Genomic DNA, 17,930 nt, shown 5'->3' on the forward strand with positions numbered 1-17,930 from the left:
ATGCCTTCTTTAGGACTGGCCGGGCTACCACCTCCTTCAAAGGGCAGGTACCCAGCCATCCCTCAAAGAGGCATTGATAACCTCCAGGATCCAGGTCCCTATCCCATGCTTGGATTTGTTAAGTAGCCAAGATGGGCAAGGGTCCAGTAAGCAGGTGGTGGGACGTACTTGTCCAAGCACCTTGTTCACATCATCAGGCCGCAATAACTGAAATTCATCCATCAATTTTGGACCAGACGGCAACATTGGCTCCTCCCCTGAAGGCTCTGAGTCACTAGTGGACTTCTAGCTTCTAGCTGTTTTATCTGCTGGGCACTTTTGAGTTTCTCTTAGTGAGTTTGTTAAAGGTATGGATTGCAAGCCTCCTTGGGTATTTTAGAATAGGGCAGGATAAAACCTCTAATGATAAAGGTGATAAGTCTATGATGATGATGACAAATTAATAAAATATGAGAATAATCCTGGTCATGAATTTCATATGTAGGGTATGCTAAGGATGCTATTTCTGGTTGATAGGAGTGTTATCACTGGTTGGGTTTGTAATACTGAATGTTGTCCTGGAGGAATATCACAGGTTCCAACACTCCACGAAAATGTGACTCATTTGTGTTCCTCTATTGCTACTTGCTATGTCATCAGCTCACAGGACGGACCTCATCCAGAAATGATTCTGATCTGACCATTCTTTGTGTCTTAGCCACACTTCATCCAGTGCTAAAGGACATACCTACATGATGCAGCAACCAAGCATTGATCAGATGCCCCTGAGTCTACTACCTCTTCCTGTCATCCTGTCACTCACATGCGATGACAGCCCAGAACAATCTTTATTTTTAAGAGTCAAGCAGACATTCCACATGGCTCTGTCCTGGGTTTGTGATCTGTTCATCTGTCTATCGTCTATCTATTTATTTATCCATCCATCCATCTAACCATTCCAAGAACAGTAAAATTAGTGGATGTTACCTTAGAATGAACCGTTGTGTTCATATCTGCAACACACCTAATTTGAGGTTTCTATGCTAGTCTCATTTTTCCCCGTTGAGGTCTTCAAGAATGCACATTGAATATTTTATATTTAGCTTTAACATCCACTTTGCCTCATGTGTACATGTCCATGTGCTCAAGTGTGTCATTCAATGGGCTGACCCATAAGCAGGACACTGGGATTGGGTTTATCCCTAGAGGTCAACCATGCACATGCAAGGATATCTAAAGGAGAAGTGACATTGCATCAGCAAACCTGTGACTGGAGAATGGTGCTTGCTGAGGTAAAATTCAGGTGCCTTAATAGCAATGTCTCAGCAGAGAGGAAGAAAAGTATTTACCTTTTTTACACATTTGCAAACTCCCCTGCATATGCCCATAAGATGATTCCCCCCACCACCACCTCAAATGAGGCTTTCGTACGAGTATTGTCCTGTTTCCCAAGACATGGTAGGTTATTTTGGGTTATTTAACCCAGAATTTGATGCATGCAAGGCACATATTTTTTTTTTTAAATCAGATACTCAATGAACCAGCCAAGGGAGGTATAAGAGTAAAGATTTAGAGATAATAGCTCCAGTTTCTTAAATCTAAGGCACTCTATTTACTCATGACACAATCTTACTTCTTATTGTATATCTAGTTTCAGAAAAAGAGGGATTGTTGTTGTTTTAATGGTGATGATGAAAATATCTTGACTTTTACACAATGAGACAAGCATTTAAAATAGAATGCTTTTATTCAGCAAAAGAATAGAAACAGAAAAGAAATGTGTACTTTCATATTTAATGCAAAAAAGAAAAAATACCAAATTATTTTACTATGTTTACCAGGGAAGTATTTGGCTGGCTTCAAAGATCCTTGTGCAGATTTGGAATAGACTCTAGGAACCTTGGGCAGAATAGAACATGGCATCTAAGTGGAGAGGATTCCTCTCCTTGTGCTATGCCAATTTTCATGCTAATTTCTATGCTCAGCTAGGAGAGGCAAATAAACGTGGTCTGTGTGTTAGCATGGAATGGCCAATATCAGCCCTATGCAGCTTTTGACTTCCCAAACTGAACCAGAAGCCCCACCCGATACTCAATGTATTTTGGAGTTTGGCTGCCTACCAGGAACTTTATAACAAGAGTAATTTTATGCATCTCTAAGGACAGCCCATTTCGAGCATGCGAACAGAAGACCTTCCCTCCTCTCTCCCATGATATCCAAACCAGAGGAGCCCCACTGATTATGAAACGTAATGGGAATCTTGCATTAGTGTAATTCAAGAAGCAGATGTGTCCACTCTCCTCACAACCAAGGTGGAGGAGAGAAGGCAAAGGGGAACACTGGAGATGTTCTGCTGCTTGCTGAAGACCTAGACTATGGTTTAGTGGTTGGCTGCTAAATGTGGGATGAGCTTTCCTGTCAGTGCAAGGCTGAGTTTCTAATGGTAGACCACATCCTCTAAAGAGCATAGTGCAGCATTTGGTTACGAATGACCAAAAAAGAACACAAAAGGGGACAGCAACAGCTACAAAGTACGAATACACAAATTCACATGTATACATGTATATCTGGAAATTGTTATGCACCCATACATTCATTCTTGCTTTGCAACCAGGTCGGCTCCACTGATGTCCTACTGCAAAATCTTGTCTCAGGATCACATAAGAGCATTCAACCAAGTAGCACCTTGCTTTAGGCTGAGTTTTCTTGTTTTAATTGATTCCTTGTCTCAGTGTAAAATCAGCTAGTATTAATTATCTGAGTGGTCCAAACCACACAATGATTTAAACAGCCAGTTGATCTGGGGGCTAAAGAAGGTGACACCACTGTGAGAAACAACGACATCATATTCAACACAACTGGGTTTATGAATCATTTTGCATATTGGTTTAGTGGGAAGCGAATATGTGACCTGCTTGGAGCCCCTGTGTACAGGGGACGCCGGGTACAGGGACTCTCCATCAAGTCCTTGATGGAATGTTCCTCTAAACCAGGGGCCGGCAACCCGCAGCTCCGGAACTGCACCTGACTCTTGAACCCCTCCGCTGCAGCTCCGCCGCTCAAAACCCACGCCGGCACAGCCATTGATCTGCTCGAAGCTCCACTCAGGAACCCAGTGCTAGCTAGTTAAGTAAATCAGCTAGTTAAGTAAATTGCTACATTCCATTCTGCTAAACAAGCTTCCTGCAGTCTCTCATGTTACAGGAAATGAAACGCTGCTGAAAAGATTCTCTTTTTCCCAATGTAATCTCCTTCATCTGAATGTTACAAGCTGCACTTGGGACGTGTCACAACTCACAGCACTCGCCTGCTAATCTGCTAATCAGTCACTAAACATGCCAATATCTCTGGCACAGAGGCCCGATCTGCAGACCCTGGCAGATTTACTGAACTGCCATTCCACCCCACCCCCCCCCGGCACCCCATAGGCCAACCATGGATAAATTGAAGAAAAGTTTCTGAAGAAAACCAAATGTTTAATGATATGTGGGCAGATTCATTTGCTTTTACTGCTGACGAACTTATGGGGTTTGCTGTTTAATGCATGCAGCCCTTTAGCACTGACTTTGACTCTTCAGGAAGCTGTTCTCCTATTCAAAATATATGAAAGGAGTCCTACTAGTTTATAATGTAAGATTAAAAATAACAGTTTTTAGTAACTGAAAAGAGCTGCAGCTAAATCATAATGAAGATATACATAGCATTAAGGTAAAAAATGATATATGCAGTGTTATCTTCATTTTAGATGTCAAAAGGGTTTTGCGGCTCCTGGTGTTTTCTTTTGTCTGGGAAACAGGTCCAAATGGCTCTTTGAGTGTTAAAGGTTGCCGACCCCTGCTCTAAACTGTATTTTTCCCATGCATCCAAATTACTCTATCTTCACAAAGAAATGTGATAGTGCAGGTGATGGATCCTGGCACCTATATACTGTATGGCAGTGATGGGGAACTGCTGACCCACAGGCCTAATCCTGCCTCTGCCTCAAAGAACTTCCTGACTGTATCTCCAATTTGCAGCTGGAGATTGCAGAGGGGCTTCGCCTGTGTGCTGCTCTCCCATCGTGGGCCAGGGGGTTCCAGCAGGGATGCAGGTGGCCAGGGACTGGACTGGTGCCGGGAGGAGCCCCTCTTCCCAGGCCATCGGAGCCCTTCATCAGTGAGCACGCTGCACCCAGGGAAACAACTTGTACCGCCCCATGAGTGCTCAAGTTGGAATCTGGTCCTTGCTGGGAAACGTTGCTGCTCCTCCCATGCCTGCCAGGCCCTGGCTCCCTGTCTCTTCCACACAGAGAAAGGGAAACTGTCTGTGGGGACCATTCAGCCTCCCCACCTAGAATGTGCTATTGGTTTGCTCTGCTAACCCCTACCATAATGCTCATATATGTATTGAGATTTGACCTGTTCATTAAAGTCTCAATGGATGTAGGCTGCAGAGCATTCTTCTAGTTTTTGTGGCAGTTTCAGAAGTTTCATATTCAGACCATTTTTCCAAAATAAAGTTGAAGATGAATGATGAGCCCAGGAGGAGAAGCACCATGATGCAGCGGAGAATCCAGACATGCAGAGGCATTGCTGCACCTGATCACAGAAAGAAAGAGTGTTATCATCTTCTCTGTGTATTGTGCAAACACACAATCAATACTGTGACTAAGCCCAGCCTCAGGGGAACAAAGATACATCACAGTTATGCCAGCTGAGCAGCCCTGGGGACAAAAATGAAGGCTAGCAGTGAAACATTCATGCAGGTTGTCCTGTTAAGGATTGCTGTTCCTATAAACCCTTTTAGTGGGTTGGGGCATGCAAAATCAAACTCACTCAGTGCTTGGACATCAGTTTTCCTTACCAGTGTATCTGCCATTGTTTTTGGAGCAAAGATATTTCTGTGGGGCTAAATGACCAGCAGAAATATTGGTAGAAATTCCAAGGCTAGTTTAAGCAATAGCCAGTCTGGTAAATTCTAGAGTATCTTCATACCAGCTGTCAGATTTGTTCATTTGACCGTAGCTGATACAAAAAGGTTTCCAGAAGTACAAAAAGTATTTGGGATATAATTCTACCTAGGAGGGAGGAATCCAAAAGCTGGCTGACTGTGGGTGGGGAATAGAAAACTGAAGGGGTAGGAATGGAATGGAGTATCTTGGAGAAGGGCATAGCTGGCTGGCCGACTGGAACTGTGAACAGAACATTTCTGCACTACCACACTTAACTGCAGGCCCCACATGGAACTTACTGATTTCCTTGACCATAGGAATCATGCGACAGAAATCTTCAGCCTGAGCTGATCTCTAACCTGAACCAAGGGAAGACATGACATAACAATCTAGCTTTCCCTGATCCGGTGTTAATCGTTCAGGCTGGATCTGATAGGAGTTGAAGTCCTATCTGAAGAAAATTGGGCTAGGAAAGCCTGTGCTGAGACAAATGTGCCCCCTGGCAGTGAGGATGCAGGACTTCACCACCGGGTTTCTGTAAAAATGTGTGCAAATATCTGTGACATTCTTTGTACAGTTTGTATAAATGTGTTATTTTGGGCTCCCCAGAAAAGATGTGCTACAAAGCCACGAAGGCATCTCCCTTTTTCCATGGAGCAGCAACTTTTCACAGCTCCTGCTGTAGCAACCATTTGTCAGGACATTCTGTAGGAACATTTAATATTTGCTCATGATTCTTTTCTCAGGGTAGTTCACAGGGTTTTACATGGCATCATCCACCACAGCCTCTACTACATTTTACAGCCATACATATATATATGAAAAAAGACAATTAGCTATCAGTTAGCTTTGGCACTAAAAAAAGCATGTGAAATTCAGCAAATGTGCTATATCACAGCGCTCCCTAGTGGTTGTGTGACAATCTGCAGAAAGGCAAAGTTGGAAAAACCTGGGGAAAATACTGCATACATCCTGCTATTCCTGCTGTGTCTATCACTGCTTGGTTGTGCCATTCAGTCCTCCATGAAATGGCCATGATGCCCAGTGTTTACTTTGCAAAAAGTAGCAAGAAGAGGAATTGCAGTTCGATTTTTCATGGAAAAGCATGGGTTATATCAAGCATCCATTTAATTTCAGCCCATTTTTTTCAATAGGTCTACCTTAAGTAATGGATATAATCCATTGATTCCAGGCTCTACTGTAAACTGTACAGTCTCTACTGTATGAGCCCAGATACGGGCTATTTAGCAGCATACAAATTGAAATAATAAATAAATGATAAATAAACTGGGTCAGTATTGGAATCTGTTGTCCTATTAGATGATGAGAGGGAGTATTTAACCCTTTCCTTCCCTGCTGCAGTTCCAAAGGAAAACTTTCCTCTGGAGCAAAATCAGAGAAATGCCCAAGTGGCACCACTGGGGATTCCCAAGCCCCCCCCCCCCCCCCCCGCCTTGCCCTTGCTACAAAGCAAAGGAAATCCCAAACATACAAAGGGGAAGACAAAACACTATTATAAGCTTCCCCAAAGTGCAGCAGAACAAGTGCACATGTGCAAGATTCCTCTGAAAAGGTACAACACAAAAGATCCACAAGTCCACAGAATCTACGCAACTTTAAAAAAATGGGCATAATGCAGAATCTGCCTCTCAGATTCATAAAAATCTGGCTTCACTGAAATCCATTGCAGAACTTTGTTATCCTGGGTTACCACTGTAACACTGCATGAGCAATGGACACAACAGTCAACAGAAGTCTGTTGAATGTTGTCCAATGTTGGATCATCTGTCCAAATTCTACAATACCATGTCCCAGGACTTACATGACCTTCGCCCTTGCGAGCAATACAGAAGGCTTACCTTGCATGACAGTCACATTCTGAGAGGCACTGAGGGCAAACTTGTTATGGGTAAGGCTGTCCATGTGATGGTACCCACAGGAATATTCGCCCGCACTTGACTGAGACATTCTGAGTGACACTGTGTAGGCACCATTACGTAATACTCCCTCAGGAGTAGAAAGAAGCCGTCCATTTTTGCAGAAAAAAAACCTGGTCACTGAGATATCTTTGAAAAACATGCATCGCAGTACAACCAAATCTCCCTCTTGCACAGAAGTTGCATTTAGGAAAAAATCTGGGGCAGGAAGTTCACCTAAAGGAAGGAAGGAAGGAAGGAAGAGTGAAATGGAGACATATTAGAAGTTCTGAGCAGGAATCTCAAGGAGCTTCCACAAGATGCTAGAAAGAATCTTCTATCATCTCTAACTTGAAGAAAATCCTCCACAGAAAGCCCTGTTCATTTGATGGAGTTTAATGCCAGGAAACTACAAGTGTAGCCTCAGGAACACATGTCTTTATATTTATTTATAGCTATTATTATGAAGTTTGATTTTGAATTTGTATCACAATTTGGTTGAAAATTTCTATGATCAACTTTTGGGGGGTGTATTCTTTTGCGGGGGTTGGGTAGGACAATCATAACTGCTATGAATTTATCACTTCTTTCTTTCAAGCCAACCCAAAGTGGCCACCCAAAGTGAGATCAGTCCCTGATTAAAAATCAGCATTTCAGGCCCTTTGGAACTCTGGAGGAGTTCTAGCTTCAAGCAGAAGCCTTTGTCAGAATTGATCTCCTTCCCCATCTTTTCATCTCAGGCTCACCTCTGGAGTGGCAAAACCCAAAATCTGTGTCGCCAACCCTTCTGTCAAATGTTCTCTGGGTTGCAAATGGAACACCTGCAATGCATTCAACAAGAAAGATTCAAGATTTAGTGAGTGTTAGAAAAAGGTTTTTTAAAGTGAATTTAAAGGCACTGACCTAATCCACTTTATCTTTGCTTTTCACTATTAAGACTAAGGGTACAATCCAGAGAGTACAATCTGAGGTACAGCTTTCAAAAGGAACTCAAAATTCCTTCACTGTTTTCTTTAAGCTACAAAGAATCCGGAAGAGTTTCATCAGGAAGAGTTGAGATGTCGGTCGGTGTCGGTCAGTATTCCAGCAGAAATTGTAGGTCCTCTCTTATCCAGGTCCTTTTGCACTCACAGAACATCCAGAATCAACAAGCTCTTTTGCAGGAGGCACGAATTCCCTCAAACTCCCATCCTCACACAGAGTGAGAAGTCAAATATGTAGCTCTTTTCTCAGTTCCTTCTTAGTTCCTTCACAGCTGTCAGACACATTCTATTCAGGAAACCACTCTTGGGTGGAGTGAAACTTTTTTTTTTATTTGTGGCCCCAATTCAAGGTGTTTTCTCCCCGTGCAAAGCTCACACACACACACACACACACACACACACACACAGTTTACTCACACCTTCATATGTAATACAGAAATAGGCGAAAACTGAATTAGCCTCCTATATTAACCAATGAAGGATCCAAAGAGACTGGAAAAGGCCCAAATTTTCCATGTCTGTACCCTGTCTTCTGCTTCAAATAAGCTCAATGATAATGCATTTTAAACTCCTCCATTAAGAAGATTATAGGCCTGGACAAGCCCTCAGTGCCAAGATGGAGCTATGGCACGAATAGGTTGCTCAGGCCCATTCGTGTTTTTAAAAGCTGACCTGCTCATTTGTTCAATGACTTGGCAGGTGTTTGCCAGATGGTGCATTATCTACTTTAGGATGCAGCAGATCATAACATGTGTTATTATGTTACATTAAGTTTTTCCTGTCTCATAACATTGCATGGAAAATTTTGAACTATCACTCAGAAATATAAGAAAGTGAGTATAACTTAGCAGATATGTAATGGGGAAAGAACAATGTGTTTGGATTCCCTGGATTTGCAAAGACAGCAGATAGGAAAGGCATATTGATGAGCCCCGTCTTTTATAGAGGCATGTTTTTCAAAGGCTGTGACTCACCAAATCAAGCCAACAGCCATAAGGGGTGGTCCCACCAGCTGCTCAGCACATTTCCAGGTTAAATGTATGAAGCCCATTCAGACACGACTCTTTATGCCAAATGAATATGCAAGTCAGCATTCACCACAGTGCAGAAACTCAGTCTTGGACAGGGTGTGCAAGACTCTGTGTGTGGGGTGGAGGGGTGTGTGTGCATGTGTGTGTGTGTGTGTGTGTGTGTGTGTGTGTGTGTGTGAGAGAGAGAGAGAGAGAGAGAGAGAGAGAGGGAGGGAGGGAGGGAGGGAGGGAGGGAGGGGGAGGGGAGGAGGAAGAGAGAGATTAAATTTCTACAACTTGGCAAATTGTTCTGGGTAACTAGCCATGGGGGATAGTCACATCATGAGAACTTGGTTTTTGAGAGGACAACAAGCCATCCTGACAACCCACAGTTCATTCTACGGGTTGTTGGATCCAAGATGGGTCTTCCTCACTTCCTGCCAGCTTTTCCACACTTCCCCCCATCACAAGCATCTCAGAAAAGGTAAGGACGATAACCCACTCTTTTTCCATGAGTACTTTCTTTTGACCACTGGCAAGATCAAGTGTTTTTGCTTAAGTGGGATTTGACAGAACTAAACTGTGTTCTTTTGACAGAGTTCATGGCTGCATAAGCAACTTTCTAGTAATTCTACAAAACTTTGAACAACAGCAGGCAAAATATCCAAATGAGTATCCACATGAAGGCAGGGTCTATGGTAGCCATTCAAATACTAAAAGCATTGTACAGTTCTTATTCCACTACATTATAGGAGAAGCATGTTCAACCTTCCAAAGCTATAATAACACTGCCAAAAGGCCAGGAAAAAAGCATGTACGATTACCTTTTTTCCAGTTTTTTTTCCTCTCTGCAGAAAATAAGGGCTACAAAAAAACTAGGGATATCTATCTTTCTCTCAGCAGAATGTCCTCCCACAGAACAGTGACTTCCTTCTGCACCTACCACTTGTTGTCTGGGCCGTCTTGTCCTCATTGAAATGGTTGTGATGCCCTTTGGAGGGGGAAAGGTGTGGTTCCTTTGGAGTGGGTCCTTTGGAGGAGGAATGGAGCAAAAAGAACAAAAGAAATGCTGTCAATGCTTTCATGGTGATCAAGGTGGAAGAACTTGTACAACATTACTTAGATTTCAACCTCTGTCCTTTCAATGGGTTTACACTAACTAGGATTGGCCATAACCCATTGATTCCACTCTCTGCTATAAACCGGGTCCATATTTAAATCCAGTTGTTATATTATGCAATAAGAGAAAACAAAACTCTACCTTGCTAATAGTCATATTTCAAAACCACACAGTACAGCTCAGTAATAGATGGTGGAGAACATCTCTTCTTCATCTTGAGGTCAAACTTACTGGCACACTGAATGGGCTCCTATATGTAACATATGCATATCTGAAAATCCAATAGCATCTAGTGGGAAGTGGGGGATATTAACTAGGACTGGGACTGCAGGGAAGGAGGAGTTTAACCTTTTCTTCCTGCTCCATAGCCCACATTTGAATTGGAGGAAAACTCCAGCGTTAGACCATTAACTATAAGTAATCCCACTCCCCAGTGCAAAGGGTGTTGCGAATGCAAAAGATGGACCCCATGCTCCATGGAAGTAACTGTCTATCCAAACCCCAGGATGTGAGTAACCCTTGCCATTGAGAACATTACAGAAGGCATACCTTGCAAGATGATCACATGCTGAGAAGCACTGAGGGAAAACCTCCTCTTATGGGTAAGCCTGTGCATGCAATGGTACCCACAGGAATATTCACCCGCACTTGACCGAGACATTCTGAGTGACACCGTGTACACACCATTGCGTAATACTCCCTCAGAAGTAGAAAGGAGCCGTCCATTTTTACAGAAGAAAAAATTGGTCACTGAGATATCTTTAGAATTCATGCATCACAGTACGACCCAATCTCCCTCTTGCACAAAGGTTGCATTTAGGAAAAAATCTGGGGCAGGAAGTTCACCTAAAGAATAAAAGAGTGTGAAATGGAGGCTTATGAGAAGTTCTGAGAAGGAATCAAATTGTTCTCTTGTGGAAAAAGATTTATCATCTTTAATTTACAATGACATCCTGTGCAGGCCTACTCAACAATAAATACCATTTCATTTAATCGGCTTAATACTGAGTGATTAGTTATAGGACTGTATTCTCAGCCCACTAATCTTTGTTTTATTTAAATTTATTATAATGACGTTATAGTTTGAATTTATATCATTTTGGTTAAGCAGTGCTATGATCCAAAAGTTATTTTGGAGAACTACCATTACCAAAGTTAATTCATCAGCACTGTCTTTCAAGTCAACCTAACTTTGGTTTTGATTAAGAGTCACCATTTCAGGCCCTTCAGAACTCTAGAAGAGTTCTAGTATCAAGCAGAAGTTTTTGTCCAGGCTTTCCTCTTTTATCTACTCCTATTTCTTAGTAAGTATTCTCAGACCTACATGAGCCTCACTGCAGCCACTTAGGGAGGCAATAGTGAAGACCAGGCGATTGGTGTCCAGTTAAGGAGCTGGTCCCAAAAGAGACTGTGAGGAAAAGAAGCAAGGATTGGCTGATTCAAAAAGGCATTGCACTTGTTTCACATTGAGCATTTAGCCTCAAGCATTAAAAAGAAAATGGGCAATAGCATTCAGGAAAAAGCAAACAGACATTTTCCTTCATCTGTTAGTCTCACACTCACCTCTGGAATGGCAAAGCCCTAAACTTGTGTCACTAGCGTTTCTGCTCAAGGACTGCTGGGTTGCAAAAAGAGCACCTGCAATGAAATGCACACAGGAGGAAAGATTCATGTGTCTGACTTTTTTAAAAGGCAAAATAAAATGTGAAATCAGTGTTAACAAAGGCCTATTCATGAGCCCCACAGCCCACCTTTCTACAATTTTATTAAATATTCTTAACTAGCAACCAAATAGTATACAAACAGTTAAGGAAGCAAGCAAATATAAAACAGATAAGTATATAAACATGTCCCATTGCTACCACCTATACCAGGAGCACAGAAGTTGTTTTCCAAAAAGGAAAGATCTCGTAGTGAAAAGGCTTTCAGAGAAATTTACTGTCCAAATCTCTTAGAGCAAAGTAAGCTTGATCATATCTTGCCACATGTCACTACAGCAGACTGAACCCATTTCTTTCTTGATCAATAAAATTGATAAATGGTGACCAAGTACATTCAAATGTAATATCTAGATGGTCCTTTAGTTATGTAACTCACTGGGTTAATTTCACCAATAAATCCAAATTGCACAGTTTCCCATTACAATCACTCCAGTTAGGAATTCTATCACTTCTCCAGTTTTGGGCCAAAATTTGTCTCTTAGTCAACAGGAAGGAAGGAAGGAAGGAAGGAAGGAAGGAAGGAAGGAAGGAAGGAAGGAAGCTCTTTCTAATATTAAATTCATTAGTTAAATTAAGTAAAGCATAACCTGGATTGAGACTAATTGATAGCATCTCCCAATATTTTAATTGCTATCGTGTTCCTACAGCTGTGGTTCTTTCCAGGTGACTCTGTGGTAGTGGTATACCAGGACTGTGGAAGCCACAATGTCAGATTCAGATGACTGGAGGAGCCATGGTGAAGTGAGGAAACCATTCAACTCACTATTGTTCTTATTGTGGTTTCCTAAAGCCACAATAATACAAGCAAGGGATCTCTTGCTTTCTCTCTCTCAGTAGAAAGTACTCCCATAGAACAATGATTTCCTGCTGTACCTACCGCTTGATGTCTGTCCCCTCTTGTCCTTGTTGAAATGGCCATGATGTCCAGGGCTTCCTTGGAGGAGGAAAGCAGCAAGAAGAAAATGAAATGTATTTAAAGCTTCTGTGATAAAGCAGGTAGATGATGCTGGGTTGCATCTAACATTCATTTAATTTCAGTCCCATTCATTTCAGTGGGACTACTTTAAGTAATGGATAGAACCCATTGATTCCAGTCTCTACTCCAGACTACATCAGTATTAGACCTAGTTGTCACATTATGCAATAAGAGGAAGGAAAACTCTACCTTGCTTGCACTTATAATTCACCACCACCAGTATAGACAGTCAGTGGATGGTAGAGAACATCTTACCTTCAAACTCATTGGTACAATGATGGTGTCTTTCTATTTAACTTACACATTTAAGAAAAAATGCAAATAGCAGCTACTGAGGGGCAGGTAATAATTGGTACTGATGTAGACAGCAGGAGGGTATTTCCTCCTGCTTCAAAATGTCTATTTGCATTGGAGGAAAGCTCTGATTGCCTTTCATATGACTCTGTTAACTATAAGCAATCCCATTCAACAAAGAAAAAAGGATATTACAAATACAGAAACTCATTTAAAGTTAAATATAGTACCTACGTAGATACATACAGCTCATGCCTACAGATCTGAGCCCCATCAATTTTGGGGAAACCAGGGAAAACCTGAACCAAACCCTTCTTTTCTCCCCAGTTGAAAGCCTTCAGTGAACCTGAACCTGAACAAACCCATAAGACACATTGAGATCACTGGATCAAAAGAAAGTTCGGCTACAGAATTGGTATGAGTTGGACAGTCACTGGTTCCAGCCACTATGTAAAACTAACGGTAGGGTAGAGTTTTAGATCTTTTATGTCTGAAAGACAAGCTATATGTGAAGATGAGGCTCATCCCACATTGATTTTTAAGAAGGCAAATGATATCACATGAGGAAACTGTGAATCAACAGGGTCAGCATTGGGATGGAAGGGGAATTTAACCCACGCCTCCTCTGCTGCGATTCCCAAGGAAGTCCCATCCTTCATAACTACTGTTGGCATTGGGAGGAATCCACTATTGGAACCATTGTGGAATTCCCCTGAAATAGAGAAAAAGCAGGAGGATGGTGATCTCTATCAGGAACAGTGGAGGGAGGCAAATACCCACCAACAGATCCTAGAGTATCAATAGGTTCAGGGACCCCATGTCTGCAATTTAAAACAATTCATGCAGTTTTCAGTTGTTTCAATGGGGCTCTATGCGACTAAGACTCATTAATTTGCAAAAATCATCTTCATAGCAGTCCTCATAGCCAACTCTCAGGAAGAGGCCCCAAATTCACTCAACTGTGTTGATCTACATCAGCAAACCATTCAAGGTAGTTTCCATCCTTACCTGAAGAAATATTTTTGCAATGCTAGGGAGTGATAATTGCCCATAAAAGACCATGCAGGAAAGCATGTGAGACTTATGCCATCTACCAATCTGCCGGAAAATACTTTATTTGCTCATCTTCCATCAGAGAGTAGCACCCCTATCCTTATTTACCACCCACCATTTTGTCCATCAGGGTGTCTTAGCTGCTTCCACTTCAGTCAGGCAGAAGGGTGCGTGCTAATTCTGAAATGACTGGAGCACAGAAAGATGGCTGAAAGGAATTCAGTCATAAGAATCGTTTTTCTCCATGACTTTGCAAGAAATGACAAACAAGTGGAAACACCAAGAGAAGGATCACACTAATCATAGCAAATCAATAATACAAGATGAGAAGAGCCAGAGAAGTGGAGACAGAGTGTGAAACTCATCACCCACTTAGAAAACTGCTAAAATGTCTGTCCTGACGAAACTCAGCTGCCTTGTGCCACTCTTCTTCATGCTAATGAAATTAGGGTCCATGAATATTCTAAATGCCCTCTCCGAGATATTGGTAGCTGATGATCCCTCCCCACTCTGAGCAACTTAATAGCCTTACCTGGCAGAACAGTCAGTTTCTGAGCAACACTGATGATGGACTTCCTTGTTTGGTTATTTCTATACTTCTCTTGATATCCACAGGAATACTGGCCTGCAGAATCATGCAAGGTCTGAAGTGATAGTGAGTATGCCACCTTGTCAGGCTGTGGTTTGTGGGATGAAATGGGACGCCCATTTTTGCAGAAAAAAAACTTGATCACCCAAGAATCAGGAGGCGGCACACAGTGCAGAACAATCCAGTCTCCCTCTTGCACCGTTGTTGCATTCATGAAAAAGACAGGGGTGGGAAGTTCACCTAAAACATGGTAAAAAGAGTATGAGAAAACAGAGCAAGAGCAAACACAAACATAGCAGAGGGGTATGGTGAATTCTGGACATGAGCCCTCATGCTCCTTTCTTGTTTAATTCAGTCAAAGCAGAATAACCTGTCACCTCTCATACTGGGACAAGGCACATGATTGCAACAGAAGAAATCAACAACAAACCACCCTGATCAGGTTTGCAAGACATGAAAAGTTGTGCTGCCAGGGTAATTATGCCAGCTCCCAGGCATGAATGCAGCATACAAATTAAACACACGTGACACAACAAGCCACCCTTCTGTGCATCAGCATATGATCCCCTGACATGAAACCATGGTTTAATAGCCACTCTGTGATGAGGTGAACCAGGTTTCTGGCTGGGTTCAGACTACCCACACTCAGGGGTTGGTTAGGAGTTGAGTGAGCATTGCCACTGAACCATGACTCATTGTTGAAACATGGGTTATCGTGGTTTGTTAACCATGAACAACCCTCTAAGAGAAACCATGTGTGTTGGTTGGTTATGAACAGTGGGGTGTTCACCAGGTTGTGTTAGCTCTGTTCAGACAACACAATCAGCCACATTTCAAAAGCAACTAACAAGCCACATTCCACTTGAAGGTGAGTTATTATGTTGTCTGGACTCACTCTTTGTCTCACTAACATTTGTTTGCATTATTCTTATTTACTGTTTAATATAATTAATGCTTGCTGGTTATGTACCACGGGGTGATTTGTTCCAGAAACGTCACATAGAAGTCAGGTTGATTAATTACTCCTTTCATTAATTAAGCCAAAATATGTCTCCATTTACACTGAGGACCCGCAATACCAGTTCAAAATCAGCACTTGGGACATTGCTTCTTCCACAGTGGTGCTCTTTGAAATCCCTTTTTGTTTTAACTGCCCTAAATAATCTGGTGTCTGTCATAAGCACATGTGCCCAACACACAGTTCATTCCTGATTCCAGTTCATTTATGAGCAAGTGGGAAATGCAGGTCCCAACAGATCTTGCACCCACAAAAGGTGGCATGGGGGAGTCATTGTAAACCATGTAAACTATTTGTCTCCCCAAATGTATCCACCATTCGGCCTGCTTTTAGTCTGGAAGAGCATTGTACAGACCTTTACTTAAAGAAAGGTAAGCAGTTTCGTGTTCAGACTGACAGAGTCTGCAGTACCTCAATCTCAAACTCACCAGTAGAGCTGCAGAGTTCTGAACTGGTCTTACCAGCCACTGCCCTCAAAAACCAGTGGGTTGCAAGGAGATCACCTGCAACAACATGCACACACTCATTAGCAACATATTCCTATGCATGTCTCCTCAGACATAACTCCAAATGTGTTCAATGGGACGTACTCCCCGGAAAGTGCATGTAGGATTGTGGCCTCAGACGATCCTCAATAAAATAACTGGAGAGGTATACAAATGAACACAAACCCCATGGCCTACTTTTATTTTGGTGAATTCTATTGGGATTTTTAATCTAGTTTAAGTGGTTTTTATTTAATTCAGGTAATCTGCAATCTCAAACTAGATTCCAAAAAGGGAGAGGTGCTAGTCATCACCCTGGAAATATATATGGTCAGAGAAGCAAAGACTTTCAGAAAAAGATCATTTTGTGTTTGATAAACTGCAGCAAAGACTTTTACTCTGTGGATCAGAAGAAGCTCTGGATGGTCCTGAGGGTGCCTCAACACCTGATTGTCTTGAAGTGTTTGTTTAGATTCCTAAATCTTCTGGGATATGCCCATTGCTCATTTCACTGCTCAATTGCATCCTCCTCAGAAATTCCATCTCAGCCTCACTACCTGAAATAACATAGAATAAGTTCCCGAAAATATCCACCCATCACCCCGCTTTCAATTATTTATCTCAGTTCTTCCAGAAAGAAGGAAAGGAGCGTGTTTGTTGGTGAGGGGAGGAAGAGCCGGGGTCATCCCAGAAAATATCTGATGAGGAATTCTGGAATGCTGTTCCTACAGTCCAGTCCACTGGCCAAAGGCAGCCCATCTCCATACAGCCCCTACACAGCTTTCCCCAACTCACAGAGAATCCGTAAGAGGTTCATTGGAGCGTAGAAGCTGATGGGTCAGTGAGGAGCTCCTGCAGCAGCTCCAAGCCCTCTTTCCCTTGACACCATCTCAGCCCCACTCATTTACTCTTACCAGATGGCTGAAACTTTCAGGGCTGCTGTGCATGCACGCCTCTATCCCCTCCCACTTGCGCACACACAAGCAAACAGACAGCAACTCCAGCAGTAACTAGGAGCGAAGGATGCAAGCTTTGCACCACTCCATCTAGTGAGTCGTTCCATATTTCACTGTCAGAAACAGTTACAGAAATAAGATGATTTGTTCTACCAAAATAACAATTGCAAATCTAGCCATAGAACTCAATTGCTTTTAGCACGGAACTCAACAAGCTCTCCCTCTGCCCAACAGAGGACCTAAAGGGTCCTGGATGACAAGGCCACTGATGTTCCTCAGGGCAAAAGGAAGAAGTTCTTCTATCCTTGCAACTTCTGTGATGGAGCATAGCATAAAAGAGTTCTCTAAAATGTACAAAACAGGTTACCAAATAGTTCTGGGAGGGTCACAGATTGTAACATGGTGAGAAATTACTTTGCCATTGGATTTTTAATTTGGAAAATGCAGTGTGGGGGAAGAGCAATTTGAGACTGTGAAGCCAGAGCAGACAATCTTTCCTTCAGTTCTCCAGTTTAAAATAACTACACAACCCCACACTGCTATTTTCTCCGTTGTTGAAAATATGTATAAAGGCAGTTCAGATGTCTTCTGTTTGGGGAGGGTGATGATAACTGGAAAGTAGAAGGTCAAAGAAAGAAAATAGAAGGTCAAAGAAAGATGCAGTGTGGGGGAAGAGCAATTTGAGACTGTGAAGCCAGAGCAGACAATCTTTCCTTCAGTTCTCCAGTTTAAAATAACTACACAACCCCACACTGCTATTTTCTCCGTTGTTGAAAATATGTATAAAGGCAGTTCAGATGTCTTCTGTTTGGGGAGGGTGATGATAACTGGAAAGTAGAAGGTCAAAGAAAGAAAATAGAAGGTCAAAGAAAGAACCCCACATACACTATTCTGGCTCTG

Source organism: Varanus komodoensis, unplaced genomic scaffold (genome assembly GCF_004798865.1).
Source record: "Varanus komodoensis strain SLA01 unplaced genomic scaffold, ASM479886v1 scaffold62, whole genome shotgun sequence".
Lineage (NCBI taxonomy): Eukaryota > Metazoa > Chordata > Lepidosauria > Squamata > Varanidae > Varanus > Varanus komodoensis.